General features: G+C 47.8%; 1 protein-coding gene across 2 annotated transcripts in view; it reads right to left on the reverse strand.

Moving 5' to 3' along the window:
* LOC138248727 (ADP-ribosyl cyclase/cyclic ADP-ribose hydrolase 2-like) overlaps positions 1-15,001 on the reverse strand; it is a 266,855-nt gene that overhangs the window by 232,557 nt on the left and 19,297 nt on the right. The window contains exon 2 of one of the 2 annotated variants that reach the window (XR_011194637.1): positions 11,847-11,980. The exons of the other annotated variant lie outside the window; for it this stretch is intronic. The gene's annotated coding sequence lies outside the window, so the exon portion shown is untranslated. The remainder of the gene's footprint in view (positions 1-11,846; positions 11,981-15,001) is intronic. 2 annotated transcript variants of the gene reach the window in all.

Below are 15,001 nucleotides of genomic sequence, written 5' to 3' on the forward strand. Positions count from 1 at the left end.
ACGGAATCTAATATTGTTGACAAATATGCACAAGGCCTTTTCAGACCGCCATGGTCCTGTATGAGGACTGCAAGTGCACACCCTTCTTGGTCATGTGTGAAAAGATGAAACACTTTGGTATAATCAGGAATCCTTAAAGCTGGAGACTCACAAAGAGCCCTCTTAATAGTTTAAAAACTCTCATTTTGCACCTGCATCCAGAGAACGGGGTCAGTAACATCTTTGTTTGTGAGATCTTCAAAAGGCTTGGAAATGAGGGAGAAATTGGGGATCCATTGTCTGCAATATCCTGCCATGTCCAAAAATAAACTCACCTCATGCTGTGTTGTGGGAACAGGATGGTGCATTATTGCACAAATTCAGTTGATATTCTCCTCTCCCTTTTAGAAATCAGGGGGCCTAAGTAGGCCACCTGCTTTCTACAAAACTGAAAACTGCATTGTCTTTGGCAATGCCTTGTGACCATAGGATGCGAGAAAATTAAGTAGATTTATGGTAGCCCAAGTGCACTGTTCTTCTGTATTGGCTTCAATGAGGAGATTATCTATATATTGTACTAACACCAACTCGGATTCCAGAACTAGTTGATCAAGATCTGCTTTCAACACTTGGGAGTAGATTGATGGTGACTTTATATACCCTTGGGGAAGCTGTGTCCACGAGAAACTATGTTGATTGAAGGAAAATGAGAATAAATACTGGCTACTGGGATGCAGTGGAATAGAGAAGAAAGTATTTGTCAAATCTATGACTGAAAAGTAGGTGGCTGAAGGAGGTATAGTAGTGAGAATGGTAGTAGGGTTTGGCACTACTGGAAACTTGGGCTGCACTATCTAATTAATAATATGGTGAAGATCTTATACTAGACACCATTTGTCAGGTTTTTAGGGGTCTTTACTTCGTTTGCATATGGGAAGTATCGGGACACTGCCTACACTCCCCTTTGTTTCTACCAATATCCTTTCTTTAAGAAATGCAGATATTATCTCCTGCAGTCCCAACTCCTTCTTGAGAGATAGAATATTGTGGTATTTGAGGCAATGCAGCAATTTCTTTTAAAACACAATGAATTGGTTCAACATTAAGTATCTCCCCACATCAGATTTGTTCAGAGCCTAAACATCAGCTGTTACTTTGTTTGGCACAATATCAAATCAAATCAAATCATTAACATTTATAAAGCGCGCTACTCACCCGTGCAGGTCTCAAGGCGCTAGGGGGAAGGGGGAGTTACTGCTGCTCGAAAAGCCAGGTCTTGAGGAGTCTCCGGAATGCGGAGTGGTCCTGGGTGGTCCTGAGGCTGGTGGGGAGGGTGTTCCAGGTCTTGGCTGCCAGGAAGGAGAAGGACCTCCCACCCGCCCTGGAGCGGCGGATGCGAGGGACGGCAGCGAGCGCGAGGCCAGAGGAACGGAGGAGACGGGTGGGGGCGTAGAAGCTGAGGCGACGGTTGAGGTATTCCGGTCCCTTGTTGTGGAGGGCTTTGTGTGCGTGGGTGAGAAGTCGGAAGGTGATCCTTTTGCTGACTGGGAGCCAATGCAGGTGTCTCAGGTGTGCGGAGATGTGGCTGTTGCGGGGTACGTCGAGGATGAGGCGGGCCGAGGCGTTTTGAATACGTTGCAGGCGTTTTGGGAGTTTAGCGGTGGTCCCAGCATAGAGGGTGTTGCCGTAGTCCAGGCGGCTCGTGACGAGGGCTTGGGTCACGGTTTTTCTAGTGTCGGCGGGGATCCAGCGGAAGATCTTGCGGAGCATGCGGAGGGTGAGGAAGCAGGCGGAGGACACAGCGTTGACTTGCTTGGTCATGGTGAGAAGAGGGTCCAAGATGAAGCCGAGGTTGCAGGTGTGGTCTTAGGGGGTCGGTGCGGTACCAAGGGCCGCGGGCCACCAGGAGTCGTCCCAAGTGGACGGGGTGTTGCCGAGGATGAGGACTCCCGTTTTGTCAGAGTTCAGCTTTAGGCGGCTGAGCCTCATCCAATCTGCGACGTCCTTCATGCCCTCTTGTAGGTTGGTCTTGGCGCTGGCGGGGTCCTTGGTGAGGGAGAGTATAAGTTCGGTGTCGTCGGCGTAGGAGGTGATGATGATGTCATGCTTGCGTACGATGTCGACGAGGGGGCTCATGTAGACATTGAAGAGTGTCGGGCTGAGCGATGAGCCTTGAGGTACGCCGCAGATGATCTCGGTGGGGTCTGAGCGAAACGGTGGGAGGTAAACTCTTTGAGAGCGGTTTTAGAGGAAGGAGGCGATCCAGTCCAGGGCCTGGCCTTGGATCCCGGTGGAGCGGAGGCGGGTTATTAGGGTGCGGTGACAGACGGTGTCGAAGGCCGCCGAGAGGTCGAGGAGGATGAGGGCGACTGTTTCACCGTTGTCCATCAGGGTTCTGATGTCGTCTGTGACTGAGATGAGGGCGGTTTCAGTGCTGTGGTTGGTTCGGAATCCGGTTTGTGAAGGGTCGAGCAGGTTGTTGTCTTCCAGGAAGGTGGTAAGCTGTTTGTTGACGGTCTTCTCTATTACCTTGGCAGGGAAGGGGAGGAGCGAGATGGGGCGGAGGTTTTTCAGGTCGCTAGGATCAGCCGTAGGTTTCTTTAGTAGGGCGTTGACTTCGGCGTGTTTCCAGCTTTCGGGGAAGGTAGCAGAAGAAAATGAAGAGTTGATGATGGCCTGGAGGTGCGGGGCGATGATGTCGTCGGCTTTATTGAAGATGAAGTGAGGGCAGGAGTCCGATGGGGCACCGGAGTGGATAGAGTTCATGGTGGTTTTGGTTTCTTCAGTGTTGATGTGGGTCCAGGCGTTGAGGGTGATGGCCGGGGGTGTGGGTTCGGTGATGCCTGGTTGGGTCTGGTGTCCGAAGCTGTCGTGGAGGTCGCTGATCTTGCGATGGAAGAAGGTGGCGAGGGAGTTGCACAACTCTTGTGAGGGCGTGACGGCGTTGGCATTGGGGTTGGAGAACTCTTTGACGATGCTGAAAAGTTCTCTGCTGTTGTGGCTGTTTTTGTCCAGTCTGTCGGTGAAAAAGTTCCTTTTGGCTGCGCGGATCAGGTGGTGGTGTTCGCAGGTTGCGTTTTTGGGGGCGGTCATGTTGTCGGCGGTGTGGTCCTTGCGCCAGGCCTTCTCGAGGGCGCGACAAGTTTTCTTCGATTCTTTAAGGGTGTCAGAGAACCAGAGAGGTTTTTTGGTGATGGCCTGTTGATGCGTGCGTCTGAGGGGAGCAAGGTTGTCTGCGCAGTTGGAGATCCAGTTCGAGAGGCTGAGGGCTGCGTCGTTGGGGTCGGTGGTGAGGGTAGGTTGGTTGATGGCGAGTGCGGAGAGGAGTTGCTCTTCAGGGATTTTGTTCCACTGTCGACGAGGGATGGGTTGAGTGCGGAGGTGGCGGGTCTCGCGTCGGAATGTGAAATGGACACAGCTGTGGTCGGTCCAGTGTAGAGCGGAGGCGTGGCTGAAGGAGATGTGTTTGCTGGCGGAGAAGATAGGGTCAAGCGTGTGACCGGCGATGTGGGTGGCGCTGTTCACCAGTTGCTTGAGGCCGAGGTTGGCGAGGTTGTCGAGCAGGGCAGTGGTGTTGGGGTCGTTGTTTTGTTCCAGATGGAAGTTGAGGTCACCTAGGAGGATGTAGTCCGGCGAGGCGAGGGCGTGCGGGGAGCCGAAGTCGGCGATGGAGTCGCTGAAAGGGGGGAGCGGTCCGGGGGGACGGTAGACGAGGGATCCTCTGAGGGTGGTCCTGGGGTCGGTGCGAATCTGGAAATGCAGATGTTCAGCGGCGAGAGGGGTGTCTTCGGTGGAGGTGGTGACGCTGATGGAGTCTTTGAAGACGATGGCGATACCTCCTCCTACTTTGTTGGTGCGGTCTTTTCTGGAAATCTTGTAGCCTTCGGGGATGGCAGTGGCGATGTCTGGGCCGAAGAGGCGTTCATCCAGGTCTCCGTGATGAAGGCGACGTCCGGTGTTGTGGAGTCCAGGAGGTCCCAGAGTTCCACGGCGTACTTGTGGACAGATCGAGCATTGACCAGGATGCTCTTGAGGTGGTTGATGGCGCGTGGGCTGGTGGTCGTGTAGTTGCGTGGTGGAAGATGCGTTTGCAGGAGTTGCAGGCAAAGGGTCCATGGGTGTGTTTGGGGTGAGCTTGGAAGCAGGTGTTGGAGCGCCCTGGGTTAAGGACGTGGAGGGTGGTGGGGTCGTAGCGGAGCAGTGGGGTTTGGGAGAGCTGGGGACCAGGGGTCGTGGCGCTGGGCGCGGGCCAGGCGCGTACAGGCGCGGACGGGCGCAGACGGGCTTGCCTCTGGCGCGCCTCCGGCGCGCCAGCGGCGCGGTCGCGAAGCGGCCGCCATAAGAGGGAGGAGGGGGGAGGGGTCAGCTGGGGGCGAATGGGAGCTGGGGGGCGGGGGCGTGCAGGAGGTCGCGGCGGGAAAGCGAGAGGGAGGGGGGACAGGTAGAGTGAGAAGAGCTGGGGGAGGAGGGTTTAAGGGTGGAGGGGGGTGAGTGTTAGGAAGTTTAGGAGATTAGGGAGAGAGATAGGAGTAGGGTTGGGAAGATAGGGAAGAGGGGGTTGTAGAGGTGGGTGAGGGTGAGAGGTAGAGTGAGAGGATAGGAAGATAGGGGTGGTAACAGAGGGGGTGGCGGGAGGGGGGGAGAGATAGAGAAATAGGTAGATAGGAGGAGGTGGTGAGTGAGGGAGATAGATAGTGAGATAGAGAGATAGGTAGATTGGTAGGTAGGAGGAGTGAGGGAGGCAGATAGCGAACGGGGTAGATAGGGGTGATAGAGAGGGGGAGGCGAGTGAGGGAGAGAGATGAGACAGGAGCAGGAGGGCAGGCGCGGGAGGAGCAGAAGACGGAGGACGAGGAGACAGAAGAACACAGAAGAGCACAGAGGAACACAGAAGAACACAGAGGAACACAGAGGAACACAGAGGAACACAGAGGAACACAGAAGAACACAGAAGAACACAGAAGAACACAGAAGAACACAGAAGAACACAGAAGAACACAGAAGAACACAGAAGAACACAGAAGAACACAGAAGAACACAGAAGAACACAGAAGAACACAGAAGAACACAGAAGAACACAGAAGAAGATACAGAAGACGAAGAACAGAAGGCAGAAGACCACCGAAGAAGATGAAGAAGAAGAGAGGCGACAGGAGAGGCTGAGAAGCACACAGATGAAGAGAGAAGACGGGCAAAAGAAGAGTACAGAAGAAGATTACAGAAGAGGAGCGAGGAGGAAGAACAGAGAGGAAGAAAAGAAGCAGGAGCAGGAGAGAGGGTGAGTAGCGCGGGGCAGGGCGAGGGGCTGGGAGGTGGGGGGTACTTACTGCGAGGTAGCTGGGCGATCTCAGGAACCTGGAGGAGCTGGAGGAGCTGCAGCGGCAGGGGGAGCGACCTACCCTTGGGTCAAGGGTCGCTACCACTGTCGCGCAGCGGCCGCCATAAGAGGGGGGGGAGGGGTCAGCTGGGGGCGAATGGGAGCTGGGAGGCGGGGGCGTGCATGAGGTCGCGGCGGGAAAGCGGGAGGGAGGGGGGGACAGGTAGAGTGAGAAGAGCTGGGGAAAGGGGGTTTAAGGGTGGAGGGGGGTGAGTGGTAGACAATCCAAAACATCAAATTCCATGTCAGTATGACACACACATATTTGAGAGGTATGCAGATATTAATCACTACATTTAAAGAAAACACCATCCTATGTACATTTGATGACATCATTCATCTTTTTCATAAAACAATGCCCAACAAATTAAAAATACCGTAGTCAGAAACCACAAAAGAATGCTTATCTGTGAGAGGACCAAAAGTGTATGTAACAAGTTTATTTATTGATAGGACTTGTAATAGAAACATTTGAAATCCCCACAGATGTATTTGTTCTCCCTGAGAGTGGTAAGTGGGTAATGGCTTTAGCTGATAATGTGAAAAAGTGGCACAAGTGTCTACAAAGAACTTAACATCCTGACCAATAATGTTCGCTGGTAAACAGGTAGCAAAGGTGCCACTATTCTTAGTTCCCCTCCAGGGTACCCCTATGGTTCACAGCAAGCGTCACTGTAAATGTCTTGGGCCATCATGTGGTGTTCAATCTTTGGCTGTCTTTGATCAAAATAATTCCTGTTGATTGGACCTGAAGGAGGTCTGGGGCGGGAGGCAGAGAAGGAATTGGGCTGATTGCATTGGAATGACTGTACCTTTTTGAAAATTAATGGTATTTTTGGGACATTCATTATTCCAATGATCCATAGGACCACAGATACAACATCCCAGATCTGACTGGGACAGTCCTTCTCCTCTGCCCCATCCCTGTCCCCAAAGTCCTCCCCCTCTGTGGGTTTGGGAATGCCCATGTCATCCCCTACCCTTCCTCGACTAGCAGGATTGATGTAATTGTTGAACCATCAGCTTTGCTTTAGTATCCTATTGCTGTCTATCTTGCTGGTGCCCCTGTTGCTCCTGAAATTTAAAGCCTCATTGAGCATTGGCCAGTATTTTATCAAGTGGTTCTACTGACCACCAAGGGATAGCTGTCTTCAAGGGTTTCTTGACAGCTGGCTGTAATATGTATACCAGGGCATTTACCAAAGCTGAAGTGGAACATGGGTCATCTATGTCCACCCCACTATGGGATTTAAAGGCCTGCCTTATTCTTTTGTAAAAACAGTGAACCAACTCACCTTTCTTCTGGGTTATCTGATATATTTTATTCCAATCCATAGTATTAATTCATTAAGGCAGTCTAAAACCGTTTTGGGCGGCCCCAAAGTGGCCTCAGAGAGAGACATTATCATTCCGCTCAGGTTCATCCTGTGGCTAGCCGACCTCTTTATACTTTTTAACCTTAGCCCACAATTCAAAAGGTACAATTATGGAACACATGGTATCCAAGTCCTTCCACATCAAGTCACCTAGCTTTAATACCTGCTCGACCATTGAATGCCATGCATCACGGTTCTCTCATAAATTGGGGAAGTCTTTAGTGAAAGTATACGAGTCAATCTTATTCCAAGGGGTGTAAATATACTGAAAGTCTTTAGAGGTTGTACCCGGTACTCTCCTCGTAGAGAAGGCATGTGTTTCTGTCAGTGTGTTTGCTATCCCCTGAATATCAAACTGAAGTGCTGGACCTTCCAAGGTACTAGATATATCTGCAGTTGTCTCATCCCCAGACAGTGAGCTGTCTAAGACTGTCTGATTGGTAATATGAGTCTGATATTGCTTCTTCAATCTAGCCTCTCTCTGTTTCTGTTTATCTACCTCTGTCTCGCATCTCCAGGTGTGCGCCTGTTCTTGCCATTTCTGTATCTGTAGGTACAACTCCTCTACCCATGTCCTATTTTCCTCTTCATCCCATTCTCTTTTAACCAGTTGCCCAAGATCCCTGTTTCAATCCAATTTTCATTGCTCTACCAAGTGTCCCTCGTCATTAGGATGTTGTTGGGAAAAATAAACAGCATTGTGATGCGCCTGATATCCCAAGTCCCCTATCTCGTATGCCAGTACATTCACTGCTTTTTCACCCAAGCCAAAAAACACTAATTCATACCCACTTTGTATCAAATGGTGTGCTTAATTCCTCCATAACATCTTCTCTTGGGGTATCTCTCTGGGACCTCGCTTCTTCACTTTCTTTCAAACCCTACACTTACATTTGCTTTCCTGTGCTACCTTCTCTGGCCTTTGATCACGTTTCTGTATTTTACCAAAAAAGGGAGGCTTTGTGCAAGGTGGTGCTTGCAGAAAGCCCTCTATCACTGGATCTGTCTCCTCCTCCTGCGTTGGCACCGACTGCCGTGCCACAAAAGCTTTCTTTCTTCCAAAGCATCTTTTCACCAATATTTCTTACCCTTCTGCATGCTCTTAGCCTGTCTAAAATTCCAAAAGCTCCTTTTTCAGCGTACTATGTACTATGCCCTTCAACTGGTGTGCACACTTCAACTATCAGGCATTCGACTCCCATGTATTTAAGCAATCCCATTGTGCCAGTATAATCTTCACTTTCCTGTCCGTTCTCATCATGCAGTGTCTTTAAATACTGTACTTTTGCTAAGTCAAAAGTCCCTTCTACTGGAAACTGTAAATAAATATTCTTCTTATTATAGTTATGCCATTGATTAAAAAATAAGCCTGTTGATATAGAGACCTGGTTATTTTTTCATGACTTGGAGCCCCGTCGGGTGGCGAAGAATGACTCAGGTATAACTAATTACATTTGCTAAATGCCTGACCCATTGTTAAAGTTATCCTTAGGAACTCTAACAATTCTAACAAACCCTGGAAACTTCACATATCCTACCATGGAGGAGTCAAGCTCCTGCTGAACTGAGGAATAGCCAACTTCCCCTGTGAACTTCACATATTCTATTGTGGAGGAACCAACCTCCTGAACTGAGGAAGAACCAACTTCTTCAGGGAAACCAATCCCCTTTCTCCCCTACCTGACCTGCCTTACCCAACTACAGACTTCTCAATAGTTCTTTAGGATGGAGCATGGGCCACTCACTGTGTGTTGCAGCTTCAGCAGGTCGACTACAGAGGCTGACTCAGGAAACAAGTCCCCCCGGAAGTATGCACTTCACAATATGTAGGGGTCCACACTGCCCCTTTCACAGTAGTTCTTAGAACCGGCTGGAGTAGGCCACATCCATCCTGGGTTTCGGCACCAGATGATAACCCAAATTAAAAAATAATCACTCTAGAAATAAGAGGAATCACTCAAGGAAGGTCTTCAGATTTATTTGTAAATCCTGCTGCAGCAGAGCTTCTCAGTATCAGCTAAACAGAGGGTCTGAGTCAGCTCAGAAACTACTCCGCTTTTATACTTAGGTAAGCACATAGGATATAATGGAAAGCAATGATCCAATCATACAATAATCAGAGGAGTAAAGGTCATTCAAAGAGTACCGCAATAGCAGAATTGTTCTCACATACTTTTTGCCACTTAGTGTTGGCAACAAATAATTACATTCCTTCTTTGCTTCAGTCCTTGGAAACGCTTAATATACTATGATTTCATCGGAACAGAACAGGGAGTTAAAATAACGGTTCAATCTTGTAGGAGTAGCTGCACATGTTGACTCAGTCAACGATTCCCTTTGAACTCTGAGAACAGTGTACTGAGCTAGGCGACAGACAAGCATTTCTTTAGTGATCTCTGAAGCATGGAGAGAACATTCTGTAATAGAAGCAGTTATTTGTTCACACAGTCCAACTAACATTTCCTTGGCCCCAGAGGACTCTAATACTAGTAAACATCACTTGCCTGGGAGGGCAGAGCAGAAAGTAAAATGGTTTCCTTATGAAAATAAAATGGCTTCCTCAGATTCATCTTCTCCATCTGTTGGAGGTCCTTGGTAAACACCAGCTTGAATCCCCTACACTTCCCCGAGATTCCATTCTCTATCACAAATCAAGATGGAATCTCTAGTGTTATGTGCTTGAGATATCTAGGACACCCACTAAGATTCCACTTGGGGTAGTCGAAAGACCACTGCACTCAATGGATGCATTTGGCTTGGGCGACTTAAGTCTGGGTTAATGCTATGCCATGGGAAGGATTTCAATTGCTTGGATTGTGTTTGTTGTAGGTTGGATAGGATCCGGAGTGAGAGCATGGAAAAGATATACTTCAAATGGGGCACAATGGTCATTTTGATTATTTGCGTTCTGCCCTCAAGGGAGCAATTCTGTAGAGACCAGGAGATGATACTTCTTAGAAGTTTACTTCAATAAGTGAACCCAAGCTGTCTTGCATCACATTGTAGTGCTGGATTCAGACGGATCCCCAGGTATTCGAGGTTTTGAGTAGTCCAACATATTGGGGAATTCCCTAGTGGTTTCCTTGATGTTGTTGGGGTCAGGTAAGGGCCTCATACTTATTTTGTTGATTCGATATCCAGAGAAGGTTGAGAACTCTGAGATCATGTCAATGTGGTTATTGATTTTTGTTGGTTTGAAAGGGTTACGAGAATATCAGTGGTATACAAAAGGGCTTTGTGTTCCATTCCAGGTCTCTGCATGCCTGTGATTAAGGTGTGGTCTCAGACCTTAGTGTAAGAGCTGACCCATCCATTTGGCTCCTCATTAGCTTACAGATCAAGTTGAAACCTGATAATCCCACCCCCCATATTTGTAAACTCATTTTGGTAGAATATTCTTTACAGGAGAAGTATGACCAGAGTTCTATAATACTGCCAGCTCTCACTGCAATCAGGCACAAGTACACTGTTATTAACACCCCTCACCACCTCGAGCAATTGGTCACAGATAAATCCAGGCAACTATTATACCAGGACAGTATCCACTTTCTCTCTCAGTGTTATATCACTAGAGCTTAATCATCAGGCCGGCGCCACTTGAGGTAGTTCATCTGCCAGGGCCAAATGAAGTAGCAAGATGAATGTTGTAGCATTGGCACCTGCTTCCACCTCACTTCACCAACTTAATGCCTGTTGAGTTGCCTAATTGTAAAGGGATTAGGCAATGTGTTGGCTGGGCCAGCATGGAGCTCGGGAAGACTCTGCCATCTTCCTTTGGCACCAGGCTCTGCCCCTTGTAATGTGGTTTTGTTGAACTAGGAGGGGTGCACCAACTGCTACCCTTAAGATTGTATAGGGCTATGGCCCTTACCAGGAGTTAAGTGGGATGAGCACAGTGATGGCAGCATTACGGTTTTGTATTTCATAGTGATCAGTAGTTTTAACAGTTTATTTTACCTGTATTATTGAGTGATCCCTACTGACCCACTCATGTAAAGTTCAATAGCTGTGTACTTAACTCACCCTTCGCCTGCATAGATGTGTGTAGTGCCATACAGAGCATGATACTTGCATGTTTATGCTGGGATGTATGTGTGCCTTTGTATGATACATAAGATGGAGGTCTGTGGGATTTGGCTTGAAAACACAAGGAATGAGGAGCTTGGGAGGGGGTAGGACAGCAGCTACCAGGCAGGAGATGTGTATTGCTGACATTCTTGTTTACTGTAGTGAGACCGCACACCAAAGGAAGAGCAGCAGAGCACTGCACACTCTATGCACATCAAAGGTCCCTTTGAGTCCAGAAAGAGATATTAGTCAGTGGGGCATGGGATTATTGTCAGGGAGATGGTGGGACTGATAAGGTTGGTGCTATCGACCAAGGAATCTTGATAGACAGTAAGGCTTAGACTTTTTATCCTTTATGAAGCATATTTAATTGAAGGCTGACAGCCAAGTGAACCTGGCTATTCTCTTGGCCTGTGACGCGAGTCAAATTAGAATTGGAACTACTACTGCTGTGGCAGGCTGTCCCTTTGACAAAGAGAAGTTCATAGGAGACAACATTTCAAAGGAGCTGACACCCACAATCCAAATTTGGAATGATAATATATTAAATCATATTTGTGTCTGGAGTTAGACTATAAAGTTATTCAACATCACTGTCCATCAGAAGGAAGACCATGTTAGGGTTTGTGCACAGCAAAGAGCATGTCCCCTCTCACTGCACTAGTGGGTTCTGTAATAGCTCCCTTTTAAAATTACTATTGAAAGCCTTTCTTGTTATCTCACCTTCCCCCCCCCTAGGCTTCTGTGTATGTTGTTTAATGTGCTGTTTTGTTTACACATTGGGCCTTGCTTTTACCAAGTCTTCTTTAAAACACTCCTCTCTAGGTCATGTGTTAATTTAACTCATTTGCATAATAGCTGAAACTCTGCACACCTTTCAAGAACATGTGCAGCATGTGAGGACCACACCCAGCTCTTCAAACCACACCCAGCTCTGCACACCTTTCAAGAACATGTGCAGCATGTGAGGACCACACCCAGCCCTGTCTATAAAAGGCAGCCCTCGAGCCTCGCCCAGTGCTTGTGCTCGTCTACCTCCCGCTTACCTGAGGACAGATCCCTCAGCGCTGGCACTCCTGCTCTCTACAGACTTTCATTGGCTTCAATGGGCGCAGCTGCTGGCTCTTCCTTCTTCCGGTTTCCGGTTCCTCCTTGCCTCAGCCTCTCTCCTACAAGCAACCTGCAAAAGAGAAAGAAGACAAGGTTAGACTGATCAGTATCTCTTGCCAGCAACAAGTAAGTGCAAAACTTTTATTACCTGAAAGAACTTTGACAACAATTTCTGGATTAGTGTATAGACAATTTGAAACAAGATACCTTCCACGAACATTGTGATTCAAACTCTTTGTTACAACAATACTTTGCGGAACTTTGTGAAGCAAACATTTTTTTTATGGAACTTCTAAGAATCGAACCGTGGAAACCATTAACAGCAAGGCAAACAGTAAATCAAGGACTTGCACAAATTACATGCTGTATTTTGACGTAAAAGTACAGTATTTGTTTTATAAAAGATTCTGGAAATATGGGAAAAGTGAGTCTGCTATTGGCAATTTAGGCTTTAGTTATATTAAGATGAATGTTTGATATTGATAATTCTGATAACGGTATTTGTTTAATGTTTTAGAAGCTTTAGAGTAATAGAAAGCACATCCCAGAGCAGTAACACATTCCAAACCTGGAAACTAGAGACCAGGATCCAAGAGGTACTTTTAAAAGAAAATTTCTAATAAATAAAGGGATAGTCAGGAACCCAGTTAGGAATAGGATGTACTTATCTGTTCTTTGTTTATGTTTCATTAGGCACCAGTTTCTACCGAAGTCAGAGAGGGCCGCAGATTTGTGCAGCACTTCAACAGTGGAAACGCAAGAACGCTGTTGTCTCTTTATTTTATTTTATCCACTTCCCCCCTTCCCTTGAGCTTCTGTTCTTAGTGCACTGTTTTAAAAACTAGTGTGCTGGAACAAGCAGTTTCAGGGTGGGGTCGGATTGTCTTCAACCTCCATCAGAACTGAACAAGGACTCAGGTGAGCTGGGCTTTGACAGACCACCACCAAGAGTTGAGGCAGCTGGAACCAAGTCTAGGGACCATCTCTTTCTACTGGGTGAGGGGCCATTACCCAGAATGTCAAGACCACTAGCCCTGAGCTCGGAGCACCAGCCTTCTGCCTGCTTGCCAAGGTCAGTGGACCTTGTGAGAGAAGAGTTCCTGGAGGGAACCAGGTCCAGCGGAAAGCCTGGCGAGTGGATCCCAGTGAGTGATGTGTGAGATGCCTGGTCTGGCAAGGACCGCCGCAAGAGTGTGGGCTGCCTGCCCAATTTTGCCAAAGCTAGCAACCCCTGTGTAGCCAGGAAGGGAGGGCACCGTTAAGTGCAGGCCATGGCTCATGTAAGTGCCAAGATCACTAACCCCCATGTCACCAGGAAGAGGGCCACTTTGAAGACAAGGCAGTTGCCCGTGAGTAGGCTGAGGCCGGTGAGCCCCCAGGTGACCAGATAGTGGGGGCCACTATGGGTCAGGGCCATTGACCTGGCTTGTCATGCTGCGGAACACAGGAGGAACACTTGTCGATTGCAGTAGGAGCTGGACAAAGATGTCAAACACCGATGTGGGATGTCTGAAAAGTGAGGAGACCAACATGTCACTGAGGAAAGACTGCAAGAGGTAACAGTCTCTTAGGATCAGTAAAATGGAGGTCACAAAGGAGCGCTTCAGTTCTCCTCTGATTGCTGGCTGCCATCGGGTGACTGTTCCAGGCCTGCTGGGTACTTGCATGAACTTAGCACCTAAACGCTGCTAGCATTGAATCTTAAGGCAAGACATGGATTTGGGGACTACCGTGGGCTGCATCTGTGAGTCACTTCCAGTATAGAATGGGGAATAACCAACCCCAAGAGATGGGACAGAAGGGCTTGGTGATTCCACTTCAAGGCAACAATCTTCCTTGGTTGACACTCAAACTGAGTGTAGACCTAAGTCCCCAGATTCATGTCCTTGATCAAGACCCAGTCTCCCAACTTCGTATTGTTTATCCTTCTTTGATGGGTCTCTGATGCATTATGTGGGGGTGGGACACACAAGGGATCTGTGGGTAGTGTGTTTCCCACTAGAGTGCACCTGGTGGTATCTCATGGTGTGATATACTCACTGAAACTGATAGATTAAAATCCCATGTTTAGCTGTTCCTCATCCCCAATTTGGATGTTCTTATTAAGGGTGTGCATGAAGTATTCCACCTTTCTTTTGGCCTGTGGCCTCCAAGGCATGATCTTTCAGTGGTCCACCCAAAGTCCAGACAAGTAGTGGTTGGGGGACGCCAAAATTGGAAAAAATCTTTACCAAGTGGTACATTGAAATATTTCAGCCACAAGGAACTTTGAATAGGTGTCTTTAAGAAATTGGATTAGTATTTGAGGTGAGTTACTACCTAAGGGATAATCACAACCCTTGTCAGAGTGAACCCTTCAAGCCACTAAATACACAAAAACTCAACTCTCTGGTAGCTACAGCACAGAGCAGACAGTTTTAACTTAGGGCAAGTTGTAAAGTATTTATGCAGTAAACAGTAATAAATCTGAAATGCAAATCAATAAAAGTGTCGTACCAAATTAGAAAAATAGAGTAAAGTTTACTAAATGACACCAAAATGACAAAAATCCAATAAGGGGAACCAGAGATTACAAAAATCCAATAAGGGGAACCAGAGATATGATTTCTTGAAGTTTTAGGTAGAAATAATGCACAAAAGCAGAGTACCCTACTGTTAGATCTATGGACCAAGGTTTAGTTTGAGCCTGACCGCGATTGAGCATGGGATGGATACTTTCGTTCTAGTCAAAGATTTCACCTTCTGACATGGGGCCTGAGTTACAGTTCAGGGGATGGGTTACTCTGTCACAAATGTAACTTATATCCCACCCACTATAATACAAGTGCCATTGGATATAATGCACTTGTAATACAGCGAACAAGATATTGGTCACGTTTGTGGCGGAGTAACCTATTCACCCAAATTCTAAATCAGACCGTTAGTCCTTTAGTTCCCAATCACCCACAGAAGTACACTCTTGAAGCCCCGAGGACCCCGGGGGTGGCACTGAGATATTCACTGGGTGTCAGGCAGAGGCCAACAGCAGGGTCCAGTTCAAGTCCAGTTGCTTCTGGTTAGCTGGCCAGTTGCAGGAAAGGCCTCTTGTACC

Source organism: Pleurodeles waltl, chromosome 1_2 (assembly GCF_031143425.1).
Source record: "Pleurodeles waltl isolate 20211129_DDA chromosome 1_2, aPleWal1.hap1.20221129, whole genome shotgun sequence".
Lineage (NCBI taxonomy): Eukaryota > Metazoa > Chordata > Amphibia > Caudata > Salamandridae > Pleurodeles > Pleurodeles waltl.